The sequence below is a fragment of the Mustela putorius genome, unplaced genomic scaffold (genome assembly GCF_011764305.1).
Source record: "Mustela putorius furo isolate JIRA1106 unplaced genomic scaffold, ASM1176430v1.1 tig00003942_pilon_pilon_pilon, whole genome shotgun sequence".
NCBI classification, from domain to species: Eukaryota; Metazoa; Chordata; class Mammalia; order Carnivora; family Mustelidae; genus Mustela; species Mustela putorius.
The window spans coordinates 20,820,827-20,840,668 of record NW_025422087.1 but is presented as its reverse complement, the minus strand read 5'-3'; the positions used below and the strand labels follow the sequence as shown (position 1 = coordinate 20,840,668).

Below are 19,842 nucleotides of genomic sequence, written 5' to 3'. Positions count from 1 at the left end.
TCCTGTAATAACAGGATTTATATATTTAGATTATATATATTTATATTTATATATTTAGATTATATATATTTTCTTCCTGTTTAAAATAGGAATAGTTTCCTATGGATGATCCTTAAATTCACTTTGGTCAGAAGAACTCCCCTTATCTGTTACCACTTTCTGTCTCCTACCTGCTACTGGTACTGAAACCTTTTACCTCCCTAGAATGGAGTCTGATGATAGAACAGGAGGCTAGGGAAATGGTAAACCTTATTAGTAGCTGATGCTCCCTCCTACAATATCTGTGAAATGGGGGTTGTATCTGCTTGTTTCTTCCCTCTCCCTGGAGACTTTGCGCCAGCTCCTTGGAGAGAATGTATAAGAAAGCCCGAGTCAGAGTCTGAGTGGTACGGCTTTGATCTTGTTACTTCCTTAAGAGCTTTCATTTCTGGGGCGCCTGGGTGGCTCAGTGGTTAGGCATCTGCCTTCAGCTCGGGTTGTTATCTAAGGGTCCTGGAATTGAGCCCCACATTGGGCTCCTTGCTCAGCGGGGAGCCTGCTTCTTCCTCTCCCACTCCTCCTGCTTGTATTCCATCTCTCGTGGTCTCTCTCTCTGTGTCAAATAAATAAAGATCTTTAAAAAAAAAAAAAAGCTTTCATTTCTTATCATCTTAAGGATGATGTCTAAACTCCTTAGCAGAGCGCCATCCAAGGCTCTCATGATCTGGTGCCTGCCTTGTCTCGTACATGCTCTCTAGGTCCCAGCGGCACTAAAATCCTTTTAGTTCCATCAGTATGGTGTATGCCTGGCACATACATGGTCCAGAAATCCTTCTGGAGAGAATGAATCTCTCTCTGTCTCTGTCTATTCTGTGTCTGTATCTTGAAGCTGTAGTTTTTGACATAACTTTTATTCCATGGCTAAGACTCAGGCCAAGAATCCTTTATCAAGAGCCCTTCTCTGCTTTTGTAAGCACTCTTGTTCTATGATATCAAAACATTCAGGTCACATCTCTGTATATGATAGCTGATTGACTTCTTTGTTTCTCTCATAAGTGTATGACATGCTTGAAGGCCAGGTACCATGTGTTATTTTCCTTAGTACCCCATAGCTCTTACCCTGTTCTTCATAGGCATCTTCTATTATTAAAATAAGTCTTTAAGTTAGCTGTTGTTTTTGTTTCCTCATGTTTACATTATGTAATGTTATGTGTTCAGTATTCCTGCCCTTTTTCTTTCTTTCTTTTTTTGTTTTGGCCTTCCTAAGTGAAAATTACATGGACACTTAACTTGTGAAATAATCAGTATTTTAATGAGTATATATTGTACATCATACATCATGGTTTTGCTTATTGGGGGATTGGGATGTTGGGTACAAAAATTAGAATTTCACACTTAATTTCCTATAGAGGAATTATTTGAGCATTTTTTTTTTAAGATTTTATTTATTTTATTTGACAGACAGAGATTACAAGTAGGCAGAGAGGCAGGCAGAGAGAGAGAGAGAGAGAGGAGGAAGCAGGCTCCCTGCTGAGCAGAGAGCCCAATGCGGGACTCGATCCCAGGACCCTGAGATCATGACCCGAGCCGAAGGCAGCGGCTCAACCCACTGAGCCACCCAGGCGCCCCATTATTTGAGCATTTAAATAGCTGGACAAGATACCCTTCTAGATCAGTACATTTGAGTTTGCACATTTTCTTCTTTTCTTTTCTTTTTTGATATTTTATTTTTTATTAATATTTAATGTATTATTTGTTTCAGGGGCCCAGGTCTGTGATTTGTCAGTCTTACACAATTCACAGTACTCACACAACACATACCCTCCCCAGTGTCCATCACCCAGCTCCCCTCCAGCAACTCTATTTGTTTCCTAAGATTAAGGGTCTCTTATGGTATGTCTCCCTCTCTGGTTTTGTCTTGTTTCATTTTTTTCCTCTCTTCCCCTATGATCCTCTGCCCTATTTCTTAAATTCTGCCTATCAGTGATATCATATGATAATTGTCTTTTGCTGATTGACTCATTGCACTTAGCATAATCCCCCCATTCCATCCATGTTGTTGCAAATGGCAAGATTTTATTTATTTATTTATTTTTAAGATTTTATTTATTTATTTGACAGAGAGAGATCACAAGTAGGCAGAGAGGCAGGCAGAGTGAGAGGAGGAAGCAGGCGCCTTGCTGAGCAGAGAGCCCAGTGTAGGGCTGGATCCCAGGACCCTGAGATCATGACCTGAGCCGAAGGCAGAGGCTTAACCCATTGAGACACCCAGGCACCCCAAGATTTCATTTTTTTGATGGCTGCATAATATTCTTGCACGCCTACGTGCATGTGTGCGCGTGTATGTACATACCACATCATCTTTATCCATTTATCTGTCAGTGGACATGTGAGCTCTTTCCATAGTTTAGCTATTGTGGACATTGCTGCTATAAACATTAGAGTGCAGATAACCTGTCAGATCACTACATCTGTTTCTTTGGGGTAAATACCCAGTAGTGTAATTGCTGGGCACAGGGTAGCTCTATTTTCAACTTTTGAGGAACCTCCATACTGTTTTCCACAGTGGCTGCACCAGGTTGCATTCCCACCAACAGTGTAGGAGGGTTCCCCTTTTTCCTCATCCTTACCGTATCTTTCATTTTCTGACTTAATTATTTTAGCCATTCTGACTTTATTTAGCCATACTGCTTGGTATTAACATGTGGCATTGTGGTTTTGATTTGGATTTCCCTGATGCTGAGTGATACTGAGCATTTTTTCATGTGTCCGTTGGCCATTTATATGTCTTCTTTGCAGAAATGTCTGTTCATGTCATCTGCCCATTTCTTGATTGGATTATTTGTTCTTTGGATGTTGAGTTTGATAAGTTTTTTATTATTTTAATTTTTAAAAAGATTTTATTTATTTATTTGAGAGAGAGAGCATGAGAGATGAGAAGATCAGAGGGAGAGGCAGACTTACCATGGAGCTGGGAGCCCAATGCGGGACTCTATCCTGATCAGGACCCGAGCCAGAGGCAGTGGCTTAACCAACTGAGTCACCCAAGTGCCCCTGATAAGTTCTTTATAGATTTTCAATACTAGCCCTTTATCTGATATGTCATTTGCAAGTATCTTCTCCCATTCTGTCCGTTGTCTTTTGGCTTTGTTGACTGTTTCCTTTGCTGTGCAAAAAGGTTTTTATCTTGGAGCGCCTGGGTGGGCGCTCTGCCTTTGGCTCAGGTTGTGATCCCAGGGTGCTGAGATCGAGCCCCGCATCCAGCTCTCTGCTCAGCGGGGAGCCTGCTTCCTCCTCTCTCTCTGCCTGCCTCTCTGCCTACTTGTGATCTCTGTCAAATAAATAAATAAAATCTTTAAAAAAAAAAAGGTTTTTATCTTGAAGTGAGTTTGCACATTTTAAGTTGGTGACTTGTTAAATTGTTCCTACTTAAGATGTAACTATTGTTAATGCATTTCTGTTTCCTAATTTCCACTCTCTTTTATCACTATTGCTTTTCTTTCTTACTCTAAAGATTTATTTTATTTTATTTTGTTTTTTTTTAAAGATTTTATTTATTTATTTGACAGAGAGAGATCACAAGTAGGCAGAGAGGCAGGCAGAGAGAGAGGAGGAAGCAGGCTCCCTGCTGAGCAGAGAGCCTGATGCGGGACTTGATCCCAGGACCCTGAGATCATGACCTGAGCCGAAGGCAGCGGCTTAACCCACTGAGCCACCCAGGTGTCCCAAGATTTATTTATTTCAGAGAGAGAAAATTAAGTGTCCAAGTCAGGGGGAGTGGGAGAAGGAGAGAGAATCTTTTTTTTTTTTTTTTTTAAAGATTTTATTTATTTATTTGACAGAGAGAGATCACAGGTAGGCAGAGAAGCAGGCAGAGAGAGGGGAAGGGAAGCAGGCCCCCTGCTGAGCAGAGAGCCCTATGTGGGACTCAATCCCAGGACCCTGAGATCATGACCTGAGCTGAAGGCAGCGGCTTAACCCACTGAGCCACCCAGGCGCCCAGGAGAGAGAATCTTAAGCAGACTCCCTGCCGAGCACAGAGCCTGAGGTGTGGGACTTGATCTCATGACCTGAGCTGAAATCAAGAGTTGGGCGCTGAACTGACTGAGCCACACAGGTGCCCCTTTTCTTACTCTTGACATCAAAAGTTGTGTGATTTGTGTATTCCTTAGAATTAATGACATAGTGGGTGACACATTATTTGTTTGTATGAGTAGGCTTTATTTTATTTTTATTTATTTTTTTAAATTAAAAAAAAATTTTTTTTAAAGATTTTTATTTATTTATTTGACAGAGATCACAAGTAGGCAGAGAGGCAGGCAGAGAGAGAGGAGGAAGCAGGCTCCCTGCTGAGCAGAGAGCCTGATGTGGGACTCGATCCCAGGATCCTGGGATCATGACCCGAGCCGAAAGCAGAGGCTTTAACCCACTGAGCCACCCAGGTGCCCCGAGTAGGCTTTATTTTAGATGTTCTTCCTGTTTAGCTTTCAGAATCTTAGTCATTTTACCGTAAGTTTCACTTTCTCTGTTCCTAATTTTAGTGTGAAATCATTTAGGTGAAACAATAGTCAAGGAAACTACAGGCATACTAAACATGTCTTGGATTTTTTTTTTTTTGTCATGAACCTAAGTACAAAAGAGATTTATTATGTAAATAGCAATGTGTGAAACCCCCAATTTATTGAGATGTACTTAAATAACTTCTTAAAATTAAAATTAGCATGTGGCATTGAAGACATTTCTGGTAACTTTTTTTCCTGGTGTAGGCTCACTTTTCTGTGCTAGAGCTACCTGCCTACAGCAGATAAGGTTTTATGGGACTTACTCTTTTAAAAAATTTTTGTATTGTTTTAAAATATATATAACAAAAAATTCTCCATTTTAATCATTTTTAAGTATACAATTGACTGGCATTAAGGGCATTTACAATGTAATGCAACCATTACCACTATCTATTTGCAAACCTTTTCAGACAATCCAAACAAAATGTGTCCCCATTCGTCTCTCTTCCCAGTCCCTGGGAACCTCGAATCTACTTTCTGTCTCTAAGAATTTGCCTATTCTCGATATTTCACATAAATGTCTTCAGTTTATTTGACTAGCACAATTTTCAAGGGTTACTATGTAATGGCATGTACCAGAACTTTGTCTTTCTTTTTAAAATTTAAAGTTTTATTATTATTTTTTTAAAAGATTTTATTTATTTGACAGATCACAAATAGGCAGAGAGGCAGACAGAAGGGGAAGCAGGTTCCCCGTTGAGCAGAGAGCCCGATGCAGGGCTCCATCTCAGGACCCTGATATCATGACCTGAGCCAAAGGCAGAGGCTTTTAACTGAACCACCCAGGTGCCCCTATTATTTTTTTTTTTAAGATTTTTATTTATTTATTTGACAGGGAGAGAGAGCGAGCCAGTGTGCACAAGCAAGGGGGAGCAGCACAGGGATAGGGATAAGCAGACTCCCTGCTGAGCAGGGAGCCTGACCCCTGGCTCCTGAGCCAAAGGCAGACCCATAACTGACTGAGCTACCCAGGTGCCCCTAAAGTTTTATTTTAAGTAATCTCTACATCTAGTGTGGGGCTCCAGCTCACAGCCCTGAGATCAAGCATCACATGCTTTTCTGACTGAACCAGTCAGGCGCCCTAGAACTTCCATTCCTTTTTATGGCTGAATAATATTCTATTGTATGCATAGACAACAGTTTGTTCATTTCTCCGTGGACACTTGGGTTTTTTCCACCTTTTGACTATTGGGAATAGTGCTACAGTGAACATTAGCATGTTAGCTTCTGTTTGGATCTCTGTTCTGGATTCTTCTGAGTATATATCTTGGAGTGGAATTGTTGGGTCATTTGATAATTCTGTGTTTAGTTTTTGAGAAATCACCAAGCTTTTCCACAAGGACTATATACCATTTTACATTCCTACCTGCAATATACTGGGATTCTTTAAAGGGAATTCTGCCTACAACATCCTTAGCTAGTTATGTATACCTTGGATGAATCTCTCTTAACCTAGCTTTGTATTTCAGTTACCTCATTGTTAAAATTGGAGCTTGAATTAGATAATCATGTCTTCTATCTCTAAAATTCTGTTACTATAATGAATTGCCATGATTTGCAGTTCTTCTTCTTTTCTTTTTTTTTTTTTTAAAGATTTTATTTATTTATTTGACAGAGAGAGATCACAAGTAGATGGAGAGAGAGGCAGGCGCAGAGAGAGAGAGAGAGAGGGAAACAGGCTCCCTGCTGAGCAGAGAGCCCGATGCGGGACTCGATCCCAGTACCCTGAGATCATGACCTGGGCCGAAGGCAGCGGCTTAACCCACTGAGCCACCCAGGCACCCTTTTTTAAAAAGATTTTATTTATTTATTTTACAGAGAGAGACACAGTGAGAGAGGGAACAGAGCAGGGGGAGTGGGAGAGGGAGAAGCAGACTTCCTGCAGAGCAGGGAGCCCAATGCAGGGCTCGATCCCAGGACCCTGGGATCATGACTTGAGCTGAAGGCAGACGCTTAACGACTGAGCCACTGAGGTGCCCCTGATTTGCAGTTCTTTAGTTCTTCTCTCCCCCTTTTGTAATGAGCAATTTGACTTGTATAGTGGGAGGCAGCACCCTTATATGCCTCGTGATACAAGTGTATGCAAATCTCCAAATACATTTTAATTTTTTTTTTTTTTAAGATTTTATTTATTTATTTGACAGAGAGAGATCACAAGTAGGCAGAGAGGCAGGCAGAGAGAGAGAGAGGGAAGCAGGCTCCCCGCTGAGTGGAGAGCCCGATGCGGGACTCGATCCGAGGACCCCGAGACGATGACCTGAGCTAAAGGCATCAGCTTAACCCACTGAGCCACCCAGGCGCCCAATTTTAATTTTTTTTTAAAAGATGTTATTTATTTGACAGAGATCACAAGTAGGCAGAGAGGCAGGCAAAGAGAGAGAGAGGAGGAAGCAGGCTCCCTGCTGAGTAGAAAGCCCGATGCGGGGCTTGTTCCCAGGACCCTGAGACCATGACCTGAACCGAAAGCAGAGGCTTCAACCCACTGAGCCACCCAGGTGCCCCTACATTTTAATTTTTATTCTATTATATATGAGCCACTTTACAGAGTTCATCAAAGACTTTTTATGGTACATCTACATTGAAATATCATAAGATTTATTAATGTGCACTGTATCGATATAAAAACCATAACTTGGATGAAAAGTTGTTTTTTGCCCAATTTATGTCACAAAAAGTTTTGCTATCCACTAGTCTACACTAGTGATATATATGAAAATATGTACTGTATTTATATATAATTTATGTTATCATGTTAATGTGATTTATATATGTAACTACATATATTATAGATGTTACATAATATATTTAGAATAGTATAATAAAATAATTATAAGAAAGGTTATTTTTAAGAGTGTAGAATAATTTGCGTAAAGGGAATTGTCTCTAGATGCTTAATGAAAACTTGAAATAAAGGCGAGAAAGGAATCAAGGATAACTGCAAATTTCAAACCTGAAGGAAAAGTAGTTCTCATAATAAAAAATGGAAATTTTGTGGGGCGCCTGGGTGGCTCAGTAGGTTAAAGCCTCTGCCTTCGGCTCAGGCCATGATCCCAGGGTTCTGGGATCGCAGGGAGCTTGCTTCCTCCACTCTCTCTCTCTGCCTGCCTCTCTGCCTTCTTGTGATCTATCAAGTAAAAACAAAACAAAACAAAACAAAAAACCGGAAATTTTGAAATAGAAGTATATTTAGTTGGCATATGAGCAAGAACTTAAGTCAGTATCAGCTTGGTAGTACAGTTGTTGCTTTCAGTGGCATGTTGGAACTTGAATCTTTTTTTGCCAAAATTGTATTCCACTCTGTGTAATTATATGATGATGATATGTAACTAACTATATTTGCATGGCACCTAAATTACATACCAAAATACATTATAGGTACAATGAGTCGGGAGACTGGAAGTCTTGTGTATCTAGTATCTTGTGTTAGAGGCATCCTTTTAGAAGGCCATGATGCCCCAGTAGGTCCTAATGGGTTATGGAAAAGAAGTTTTAGCAGAAATTTTTCCCTTGGCTATGATGCCTGAATTGGGAGAACACTGAATAGCCCTTCTTCCCTAAAAGCCACTTTTAAACTGGTTATGTAACCTGTTAATATGTAACTGTCTACCCCAACATTGCAGTGAAAGGGCCACCTTGTTACTTAAGTATTTTCAAAGTTGATTTTATTTTTTATTTATTTATTTTTTAAAAAGATTTTATTTATTTATTTGACAGAGAGAAATCACAAGTAGATGGAGAGGCAGGCAGAGAGAGAGAGGGAAGCAGGCTCTCTGCTGAGCAGAGAGCCCGATGCGGGACTCGATCCTAGGACTCTGATATCATGACCTGAGCCGAAGGCAGTGGCTTAACCCACTGAGCCACCCAGGCGCCCCAGAGTTGATTTTAGTAGTTAATTGTTTTCCAGATAGCCCCTGAAAGTAAGATTTGTGAAAGAGGTAACAGTTGTAGCTTATTCTCTCCACCCCCAGTAAATTACATGAGGTAATTGCTGTTAAATGCATGCATTGCTATTAAATTTAAGGTTTCTCTTTATTTGAGTTTCAGTGATTGTGCCATTAGTCCCAGGACAATCTAGTTCCCAAGACCAGCAGTCTCCCTGAGGAAAACTAGTTAGAAGGGGATGGTATGTTATGACTATTCTTGGAACTTGACTTGGCTGTTAACTGTGCTTCTCCGGCAGAAGACAGAAGGGTTGGGTTGGATCTCAGGGCATCTTTGGAATAATCAACATGCTTAGTGTAGCAGCCGGGCTTGCAATCAGGGCTCAGCCCTCTTATGTGTTTGTTTGATTGATTAGTTTTTAATCTCATTACCGTGGTTTTAATCCTTTTCTTCTTGAATAGGAGCCTCCTTATTAGTCCATCTCTTCCACCTGGGCTGGCATGTGAAACTAGTTTATTCTTTCTGTTGGCATACTGACTCCTAAACTTGGATCCTCAAAATCCATTTTACTACTAAAAAATGCTCACTTGCTTCTGTTTTATTTTTCTTAGGATAGGAAAATGTAACAACACTAAAAATTAAAACTAGCTGCTATTAATAATAGCCTTACTATTTTTGTTTTCTTGAATAGCACTTCACTCTCCTAGATACTTGCCTTTATCTCTCAAGTGTAATACTCTAAGAACTGTAAAAATTCTTTTACGCATATAATTAAAAGGAGTGATAATTGATTTTCATTAATTTGTTAAAACTAATTTTGATTATAGAGACTGTGGTAGGAATTTGTTTAGCCTGTGATCTCCTGTATTAATTTGCTTCATAATTCCCTTTCATCAGCGTTTATGTGTTACTGCCTAGGGCATGAGCTCACATTCCCATTTATTGGACTTACAAGATAGTGGCATGCCAGACAGTAGTAAAACTTCCTAGGATATCTGTCTGCTAGGAGACTAAAATTAAGAGCTAGATGTTTATTCCTTAAGGACATCCATTTAGGGAGAGTGGTTCCTCCCCTTCTTACCCCACTCCTCAAATAGCTAATTTATTTCTTTTAGGTGCTTCACACTTGTCTGTTCTAATGTTCTAAATACACCACCAAATATTTATTAAGCTTCTACTATTGTGAAACAGCCTTGGCAGGAGTCCGGTCTCTGTCAGTGACTGGTGATAGCTTTTCTTTTCTGAGTTGGACAGGGGACAGAAGGCCAATTCACCAGGTCCAGGGAATAGCTAGCTGAACATCTTTCAGCCTGGACTAACAATCCTGTCCATCTTTATTTTCTGTCCCTGGCTTTGGTACCCCTAGCTTTCTTGCTGCTATGGCCATGTGGGTTTTCTACTTTGCCAGTCTGCTCCAAAAACAAAAACAAAAACAGGGGCGCCTGGGTGGCTCAGTCGGTTAGGCCGCTGCCTTCGGCTCAGGTCATGATCTCAGGGTCTGGGGATCCAGTCTCGAATCGGGCTCTCTGCTCAGCGGGGAGTCTGCTTCCCTCTCTCTCTCTTTGCCAGCCTCTCTGCCTACTTGTGATCTCTCTCCGTCAAATAAATAAATAAAATCTTTAAAAAACAAAACCAAAAACAACGACAAAAAAATTCATCTCCTCTATTTTTTCTCCTCTTTTTTTTTTTTTTTTTTTAAAGATTTTATTTATTGATTTGACAGAGATCACAAGTAGGCAGAGAGGCAGGCAGGGGCAGGGGGTGTCGGGAAGCAGGCTCCAACCTGAGCCCAACGCAAACGGAGAGCCCAACCGGGGCTTGATCCAAGGACCCTGAGATCACAACCCAAGCCGAAGGCAGAGGCTCAACCCACTGAACCACCCAGGTGCCCCTATCTTTTCTCCTCTTACTGAGATAAGAAAATACTCTAAGAAATTTCACAGGGAGTAACAAAATGTAAAGACACTAAAGGGACAACAGGGGATAGTCTCCCTTTGATATTTAAAAGACTTCTCCTTTTTGCTTGGAATCAGTAGGAAAGTTGAGAGGTATGAAATTGTAGAAGGTTTAAAGACTACACTGGACTAAATGAAGTAATATTCATTTATATGTATATACGCATATATATTTAAAGTATTTCAGACTTATTTTCAAGTGTACATGCAGATGTGGGAATTGCAGTGGGCAATATCAAAGAGGAACTCTAGTAACTAGAAAGGCTTTGCATTTCGCGTCTGTAAGGACCGTAGGAGGATAAGCTTCTTATTCCTAGTCTAAAGTGAGGACATAGGAGAAGGGAGCATCATATGTTGCCAGGACAAGCAGGGGAGGGTGGCGGAACATTAAGAGGGAAACAAAGCAAGAGAACCTGATGGGGCAAAGGAGGGAGGCTCTGTAGCTGCTTTTAGGGCCAGCATATAAAAAATGCAAATGTTTTTCTTCACATAAAATTTGATATGAATACAAGCACAGTAATAAGGGAAAACTGTAATAATAATGCTGGTTTGCCAGTTCATTTGAAAAATTTTTTTTCTTGCAAATAACAATATCATGCTTCAAGGTTTTTTTTTTGACAGGGCACCATGGTAATTTATACTTTTTAAAAAAATGCTTACTTGTTTTGTTATAGTCCCATAATCAGTGTTCAGATGTCATTGTTTTTCAGGTTATGTGAATTACTATCCAGACAAGACCTGTTTGTCACAGTGATATATTTAATAATTGATAGAATTATTTAATGATGTATCTAATACAATTCATAGGTATCTCAGATCTCTGCTCTGTAGGTTCTCTGCCTGTCATTCTTCCTTGTGCACTAAAGGGTTGTCACTTCTAAAAAACGGTTAAAACCTTTTGCGGGGCACCTGGGTGGCTGAGTTGGTTAAGTGTCTTCCTTTGGCTCAGGTCATCATCCCAGGACCCTGGGATTGAGCCCCTAGAGCCGCATCACATTCCCTGCTTAGCGGGGAGTCTGCTGCTTCCTCTGCCCCTCCCCGTGCTTGCATTCTCTTGCAAAAATAGATAAATAAATCTTTAAAAAGCCACTGAAGAGGGACACCTGGGTGGCTCAGTGGGTTAAAGCCTTTGCCTTCAGCTCAGGTCTTGGGGGATCAAGCCCCGAATCCGGCTCTCTCCTCAGCAGGGAGCCTGCTTCCTGCTTCCTCCTTTCTCTCTGCCTGCCTCGCTGCCTGCTGCCTACTTGTGATCTCTGTCTGTCAAATAAATAAATAAAATCTTTAAAAAACCCAAAAGCCATTAAAGCCTTTTGTAGCTTTAAAATTTGTTGTTCATTATTCTAATTATATCAGCTATTTCCTAGAACATGCTTCCAAAAGATTTCATTAATGGTTTTAGAAGAGTGCGTATGGAAATTTTCTTTCTTTCTTTCTTTTTTAAGATTTTATTTATTTATTAGAGAGAGTGAGCGAGAGTATGAGAGGGGAGAAGGTCAGAGGGAGAAACAGACTCCCCATGGAGCTGTTTGATCCTGGGACTTGATCCTGGAACTCCAGGATCAAGACCTGAGCAGAAGGCAATCGCTTAACCAACTGAGCCATCCAGGCGCCCGGAAATTTTTCTTAAAATAAAACTTTGCTTCGGGGTGCCTGAGTGGCTCAGTGGGTTAAGCCGCTGCCTTCGGCTCAGGTCATGATCTCAGGGTCCTGGGATCGAGTCCCGCATCGGGCTCTCTGCTCAGCAGGGAGTCTGCTTCCCTCTCTCTCTCTCTCTGGCTGCCTCTCTGTCTACTTGTGATTTCTCTCTGTCAAATTAATAAATAAAATCTTAAAAAAAAAAAACAAACTTTGCTTCTAAATATGCAGATGGGGCATATTATATTCATATTTTATATTATAAATTTCCTCATAATATTCTGGGTGGGCATTTGTTGGACCCTGTTAATTTAGTATCTTCAGTGGAGATTTCCTTGTTAAAACAGAGCTAGCCCATATGTATTTCTACAGGGATAGAACAAGCTTTATGGCATGATTTGAGGAACACCAGCAGTGTCTCCCTGCCTACTTGTTAATGATTAAAATTATTTCTTTAGGGAAATTTCTTTTATTTTTAACTGCCTAACCTATTACGGTGTAAATATTACTGCAGTGGCTGGTTGTGTGGGGGTTTTGTGGCGGGGGGGGGTGGGGATTCAGGACCGTTATACTTTGTAAATGTTTCTTATGAAGTTATCTTTAAATTTCATAGATTATCTTTCAATTCTAAGGTTCTAGAGCACAGTTGTTCTGGAGACCTTAGAAGAGTAAATACCTTTAGATCTTTATTAAGATAAGTGGAATCTGGGGCGCCTGGGTGGCTCAGTGGGTTAAGCCGCTGCCTTGGGCTCAGGTCATGATCTCAGGGTCCTGGGATCGAGTCCCGCATCGGGCTCTCTGTGCTCGGCAGGGAGCCTGCTTCCCTCCCTCCCTCTCTCTCTCTCTCTCTCTCTCTCTCTGCCAGTCTCTCTGCCTACCTGTGATCTCTCTCTGTCAAATAAATAAATAAAATCTTTAAAAAAAAAAAAAGATAAGTGGAATCTGCTCTCTTCCTCCCATTACTACCCTCCAGTCAAAGATAAATTAGGAGTGCTTCAGTGGTTCGTTCGGTCTGTTGAGCAGATCTTTGATTTCAGCTTAGGTCTTGATCTCAAGGTTGTGAGATCAAGGCCCCTATTGGGGTCTGCTAAAAACAAAAACAAAAACAAACAAACAAAAACACCCCATAAAATAGGGGCACCTGGGTGGCTCAGTGGGTTAAAGCCTCTGCCTTCGGCTCAGGTCATGATCCCAGGGTCCTGGGATGGAGCCCCACGTCAGGCTCTCTGCTCAGCAGGGAGCCTGCTTCCTCCTCTCTCTCTGCCTGCCTCTCTGCCTACTTGTGATCTCTGTCTGTCAAATAAATAAATAAAATCTTTAAAAAAAAACATAAAATAGCTTCAGCTCTTTAGATAGACTGACTTGGGGCAGTTTGTATGTGCATTCAGGTAGGCGTGTTTATCTCGAGGGGTTAAAGGCCTTGGAAAATAGAAAGAGAGGTTAGGAAAGGAGGGTACCTGCCTGTCAAGGCCAACTTTACCATCTTTTCTAGGATAAATTAAGGAGTATGTATCTCGAAGTAGAGCATACACCAACTTTTAATTCAAGTCTGCCATTTGAAAATGATTGCCTATTTTTTCTTTTGAGGTAAATTAATTTGTTTTTTCATTTTGTCATGAATTCTTTTAAGTTCTAACTCTGATCAATTTTAGTAAGGAGAAAAGTATTTGTGGTTTCTGCTGGGATTTTTTTGGGGGGGGAAGATAACATAGCAACAAATAAGGGATATTTGCGATCATTGGTACTTAGGTTTGATGATTTTTATTCTTTTTTAAAGAAATGAGAACATAAATTATGCAGGACTTTTCTGGACATATGACAACATGAACATGAAAACCCATTCTTTGAAGTGTCATGGAACTCCTTATAGAATTGTATTTCTGTTTCATTGTAGTTAGGTGTAGAATAATTAAGTACCTGTTGTACTTTATTTCCTAAGTGTAAAATGAATTTATTCTAACCAAATCTCTCAGACATCAAGCTTCTTGAGTGTAGTGTCCGTATATTTCATCTTTGTACCTTCCAGTACTAAGTAACAGAACCCTATTGTAAGTGGGGTCCAAAATGTGGTATATCTTTTTTAAAAATTCTCTTTATTCATTTGAGAGAGGGGGGCAGAGAAAGCACAAGTAGTAGGAGGGGAAAGGAAGAGGGAGAAGCAGGCCCCACCCCCTGCTGAGCCAGGAGCCTGACATGGGGCTCAATCCCAGAACCTGGAGATTATGACCTGAGCGGAAGGCAGACACCCAACAGACTGAGCCACCCAGGAGCCCCAAAAATGTGGTATATAATTAAAGTTAGTAAAATTGGGGTGGCTGGGTGGCTCAGTCGGTTAAGGGGCTGCCTTTGGCTCAGGTCATAATCCCACGGTCCTGGGATTGAACCCCTCATTGTGCTCCATTATTAATATTGCTCAAGGAACTTGAATTCTGCTAAAAATTTGCAGCTTCTGTAACCAGTCTAGTAAATCATGCTCGTTAGTGTCATATAGCAGTGTTCTTCAACTTCTTTGTTCACATATTTCCTAAAAGATCTTCAAACAGATCTAGGTGAGAAGAGAATGTGACAGGGACAGGGATATACTGTGAAGGGACAGCATGAGAGGGATGATTGTTCTGTATCTTATACAAATAGGTATTGATTACATGAAATTCACAGAACTGTATACTAAGAGAAAGAAAGTAGCTGTCTACTGTCTTGCACATGTTTTGGGTGATAACAAAAGTTTTCATCATAAGTTTCAAAAATTGCAAATTATGTAATTATTGGTGTATTATAAATAATGACATTTTAAAATAAGACATCATTTAAAAAATGTATCTAGGAATCTAAATACTATAGTAATTCATCATTACCATAATCCATTTTACAAAGTACATGAATAGGCTCTTTTTTAACAGCCTAAAGTTGTAAGTTGTTCGTGTTTTTCTTTGGATTTGTATTTCTATTCCACTTCCTTCAGAGAAGTTTATTCTAATGTATTTTGACTATCCAAATGCCATATCATAATTCTCTGCACCTAAGATAGGTAAGTAAATTGAAGTTAGATTTTTCTTTCAGTATCTCTGTTTAAAATTTTTATGATTGATTTAAGATTTTAACCTATTAGTACATAATCAAGACAATATAAGCATATATTTTGATAATTAAAAGTAAAATTTTATTGGAAATGCATTATATCAGCCGTTGGTGCAAAAATGCTATGTAATAAATAATCTGAATCTCAGTAGCTTAAAACAGCATTCCTTGTTTTTCCTCATAAGTCTCTCTGTCAGCTGGGATTTGGTTGATCCCAGCTTAGCTTGCCTAGTTTCAGCTAGATTTGGCTCCACACCCACAGGTCTGCTCTGCATGTCTCACTGGAGAATCATCTCCTAGAGATAGCGGGAGCACAGGAAGGGTGAGAAACAAACACACATGAGGCCTGGTAAAGCCCCAGTTCAAAATTGGACATTGCCCATACTCTTGGGCAGAGGAAGTCACAGGGCCAAGCCCAGCATCAGTGGGGAAGGGAAATATATTTTGCCCATTTCAGTGGTACATAACTGTAAAGTCTTTTGGCCAAAGATACGCATGTATAATTCTGTAACAGTGAGGAACTTAAAAATTGGGAACAAAAATCTTAACTTATTTTGTGCATTTTTTTTTATTTTTTAAATTTTTTGGTTTTTAAAATATTTTATTTATTTATTTGACAGAGAAAGAGAGATCACAAGTAGGCAGAGAGGCAAGCAAGGGTGGGGAGAAGCAGGCTCCCTGCCAGCAGAGAGCCCGATGTGGGGCTCGATCCCAGGACCCTGAGATCATGACCTGAGCTGAAGGCTGAGGCTTAACCCACTGAGCCACTCAGGTGCCCCTATGTTGTGCATCTTTAAAGAGGTATTTTTTTCTGTGTCTGTGGATACCGTTTATTAGAATGAGACTCTTCATTGAGATCTGAAGCAGTAGGAGTTAAGCCAGGCAAAATGGCAGTGGAGATAAGTGGGAAGAAAATATTTGGGGCTGAGGAAATAGTATTTATCAAAATAAGAGAGAGTTTGGGAAACCAGAGAGTTGAGTATGTCCAAAGCATGGGTGAGAGGCCAGGTGTTTATCAAAAAGAATTTTGCAGGACCAAGGCTTTGGTTACTGCAAAAGAGCCTTTTATGCCATGTGAGGGAGATTAGACTTTAACTTCAATACAGTAGGGAAGTCATTGGAATGTTTTAAATAGAGTAGCGATGTGGTCAGACTTCCTTGTGCTCAAGGAAAAAAAAGAATCATTTTGACTGTTTATGCACATTAGAATGTTGTTAAGGAAGACCAGAGTCTGAGAGACCAGTGATTAGATCATTGCAGGAAGTTAGGTGAGGAATGAAGGTGGCTGAAACTAAGGGAGTAGAATTAGGGCTGGAAAGAGATGATGTTAAGCGACAGAGAACTAATTCGAACTGTTTTCAGCCAAGGAGTATATTGGTCACATTTTCTCATTTATATATAATTTGAATATTAGAACAAGGGCATTTTTTCAATTGATACATGTCATCAGTATTTCTTTTATTCTGTTTAGTTAGCCAACATATAGTACATTAGTTTTTGATGTAATGTTCAGTGATTAATTAATTGCATATAACATTTAGTGCTCATCACAACATGTGCCCTCCTTAATACCCTCACCTGGTTACCACATTCCTCCCACCCTCCTCCCTTCTGTAACTCTCAGTTTCGTTTCTGGAGTCCAGAATCTCTTATGGTTTGTCTCACTCCCTGATTTTTTCCTAGTTTTCCCTCTCTTCCCTTGTGGTCCTCTGCTCTATTCCTTATGCTGCACATATGAGTGAAACCATATGATAATTGTCTTTCTCTGCTTGACTTATTTCACATAGCATAATCCCCTCCGGTCCCACCCATGTTAGTGCAAATAGTGGGTATTCATCCTTTTTGATGGCTGAGTAGTATTCTGTTGTATATCCGGACCATATCTTCTATCCATTCATCTGTTGAAGGGCATCTCGGCTCCTTCCACAGTTTGTTGTGGATATTGCTCTTATGAACATTGGGGTGCATGTGCCCTTCTTTTCACTACATTTCATCAGTCTTTAATTTTACAGAACAGTGAATATTAACAATGTTTAAAATGTTTCATAAATAGTAACGTTTACTACAATGCCAACTGTTAATATTGTGCAGGATGTTCTTTGTTTTAATTTCTTGGGAAAAGAGTTAATAAATGAATATTATTTTATTGAAATAGAGAAACACTATTATCTCTGACCTAGTGTGTATTGTGTGCTTTTTATTTCCTTGGTTTAAATATTTTCCCCTTCTTCCATAATCCAGAAAATTCAAAGCATCTGTTTGAGAGAAAAACTCTTGAAATTCTTACTGCTCTTTAATGGCTTCTAATTGCCAACAAAATAAATCTGAACAACTTAGCGTGGCATTCAAGGTTCTCCAAGAACTAGTCCTTGCTTATTTCTCCTGCTTTAATTTTCTGAGCACTTTCATTTCATGCATACACACTTCTCCACCCACTCAAATCTTTGGCCCACACTTTTTTTTTTCTCCTCTTTCCCAGTTTGTAGAATATACTGTGCAGCTTATTATTACTAATCATACTTTACTTGGAATGTCTTTATCTTCATTCACTTTACCTGCTTCAGATGGTTGATACAGAATACTTGTCTTTAAACCAGAGGTGATATGTGAGAGCCAGGTTTCATCTTTCCACTTACTGATATATTCCTGGCGCTTGTTAATAGTGCTTGGTTCAATGTGGATATTCAGTAAATATTTCAGTAATCATCAGTGTATTAATTATTCAGAGTTAGGCATTGCATTATTTCCTGTGGATTGAGTTATTTTATTTCTTTCTGGATATACAGACACATTCATAAACATTCCATGCATAGAAAAGAGAGTGTGTGTGTGTGTGTGTGTGTGTGTAAAAATGCAGTTGTTACATACTTCCATAGTTTCAAACAGCTGACCGCTTGGATTTCAGAGGATTGTATTGTAGACCTTTAGGAATGATCTAGGTTTATTTGTGAGTTCCTCCCTAGAATGTCAGCTCTGAGCTTGCATTGAAGTTATTATACCAGTTGCCAGCTACATTGACTTTGGGAATTCCATGAGGGAAAGAGGATTGGCACATTCCTTTCATCCCTTAGATATTTCATTATCTTTGGCCATAACAACATAGGCAATGATGTGTTTCTGCTAAGATGCAAAGATCTTGGAATGCTAAATTCCACAAATTTCATGTGTTTAGGAAGGATCCTTCCTCCAAACTTCTGTCACAGTTCTTAACAGAAAGGTATTTATATCTAAAAATAAGTATGGAAATTTTAAATTCTTATTTAAATTCTTATAGGTAGGTATTGCTAAATTTTAGTGTTTTGTTCATCTGATATTTATGACATGGCTTTGATTTTTTTCATGTAACTGGTGTTAAATGTGCTTCAACTTATTTCTTTGCCTTTTTTCTCTACTTTTCAGATTATCATACAGTAAAATTGATTTTTATATCTGTACAGTTCTATGAATTTTAACCCCTATAGATTTGTTTAAACCCACAATCAGCAGCAAAGTAATTACATTATCCCTAAAAACTTTATTGTGCATTCCCTCTGTAGTCTCATCTTCTCTCTATCTCATCATTCCTGGCAACTGCTGACCTGTTCTCTGTCACTGTAGGTTTGCCTTTTCCAGAATGTCACTTGAAAAAGAACCATGCAGCATTTAACTTCTTGAGACTGGCTTCTGTTGGAAACTCAGCATGGTATCTTTGAGACTTAGATCTAAGTTGCTGTGTGTGTCAATAGTTCATTCCTTTTTTAGTGCTGCTTGTGTTCCCCTGTGTGTTCCCTTCATCTGTTGAAGGACGTTAGGTTGTTTGCATTTTGGGGCAGTCATAAATAGCTCTGCCATAAACATTTCTGTACAGGTTTTTGTGAATAGAAATTTTCATTTCTCTGTGGTGAAATAACCCACCAGTGGGATTGCTGGGTCATGTGGTAAGTGTATGTTTTACTTACGAGTAAAACTGCCCAGCTGTTTTCCAGAGTGCCTGTATCGTTTTATGTCCTCCCTAACGAAGTCTGAGAGAGCCAGTAGGTCAGCATCCTTGTCAGTACTTGATGTAGTCAGTCGTTTTTGTATTAGTTGTTCTCATGGGCATGTAGTGGTATTTCATAGTTTTAATTTGCATTTCCTTAGTGGCTGCTGCTCTTCATCTTTTCATGTGCCTGTTTGCCATTCATGTACCTCTTTGGTAGAGTTTTGCCTGGTTTTGTTATTGTTGTTGTTGTTATTATATATGTGTTTTCTTAGTGTCTTTACCCATTTTTGTTTGGCCTTTGTATATCCTCAGTAAATGTTTCCTTTTTTTTTTTTTTTTTTTTTTAAGATTCTTCTTTATTTGACAGAGAGAGATCACAGGTAGGTGAGAGGCAGTCAGAAAGAGAGGGGGAAGCAGGCTCCATGCCGAGCAGAGAGCCCAATGTGGGGCTCGATCCCAGGACGCTGGGTCATGACCCAAGCTGAAGGTAGAGGCTTAACCCACTGAGCCACACAGGCGCCCCAGTAAATAATGTTTCTTGTTCCCATCAGTTTTCTTATTTTCTTATTAAAAGACAGTGTGACAGGACTTTGGAGACAAACCAACAGCTGGGTTTTAAATGTGGGTTACTCTGTAAATCACTTTCTGGTCTGGGACAAATTATTTACCTGACAGGATTATTATGAAAATTAGAAAATTTGGGGGCACTTGGGGGACTCAGTTGTTAAATGTCTGCCTTCAGCTCAGGTCATGATCCTGGGATCAAGCCCCGCATCGGGCTTCCTGCTCA

General features: G+C 39.8%; 1 protein-coding gene across 4 annotated transcripts in view; it reads left to right on the top strand.

Annotated features, from left to right (window-relative positions):
* The window catches only part of ABL2 (ABL proto-oncogene 2, non-receptor tyrosine kinase), a 118,107-nt gene that overhangs the window by 42,866 nt on the left and 55,399 nt on the right, over positions 1 to 19,842 (top strand). The gene's annotated exons all lie outside the window — the stretch shown is intronic.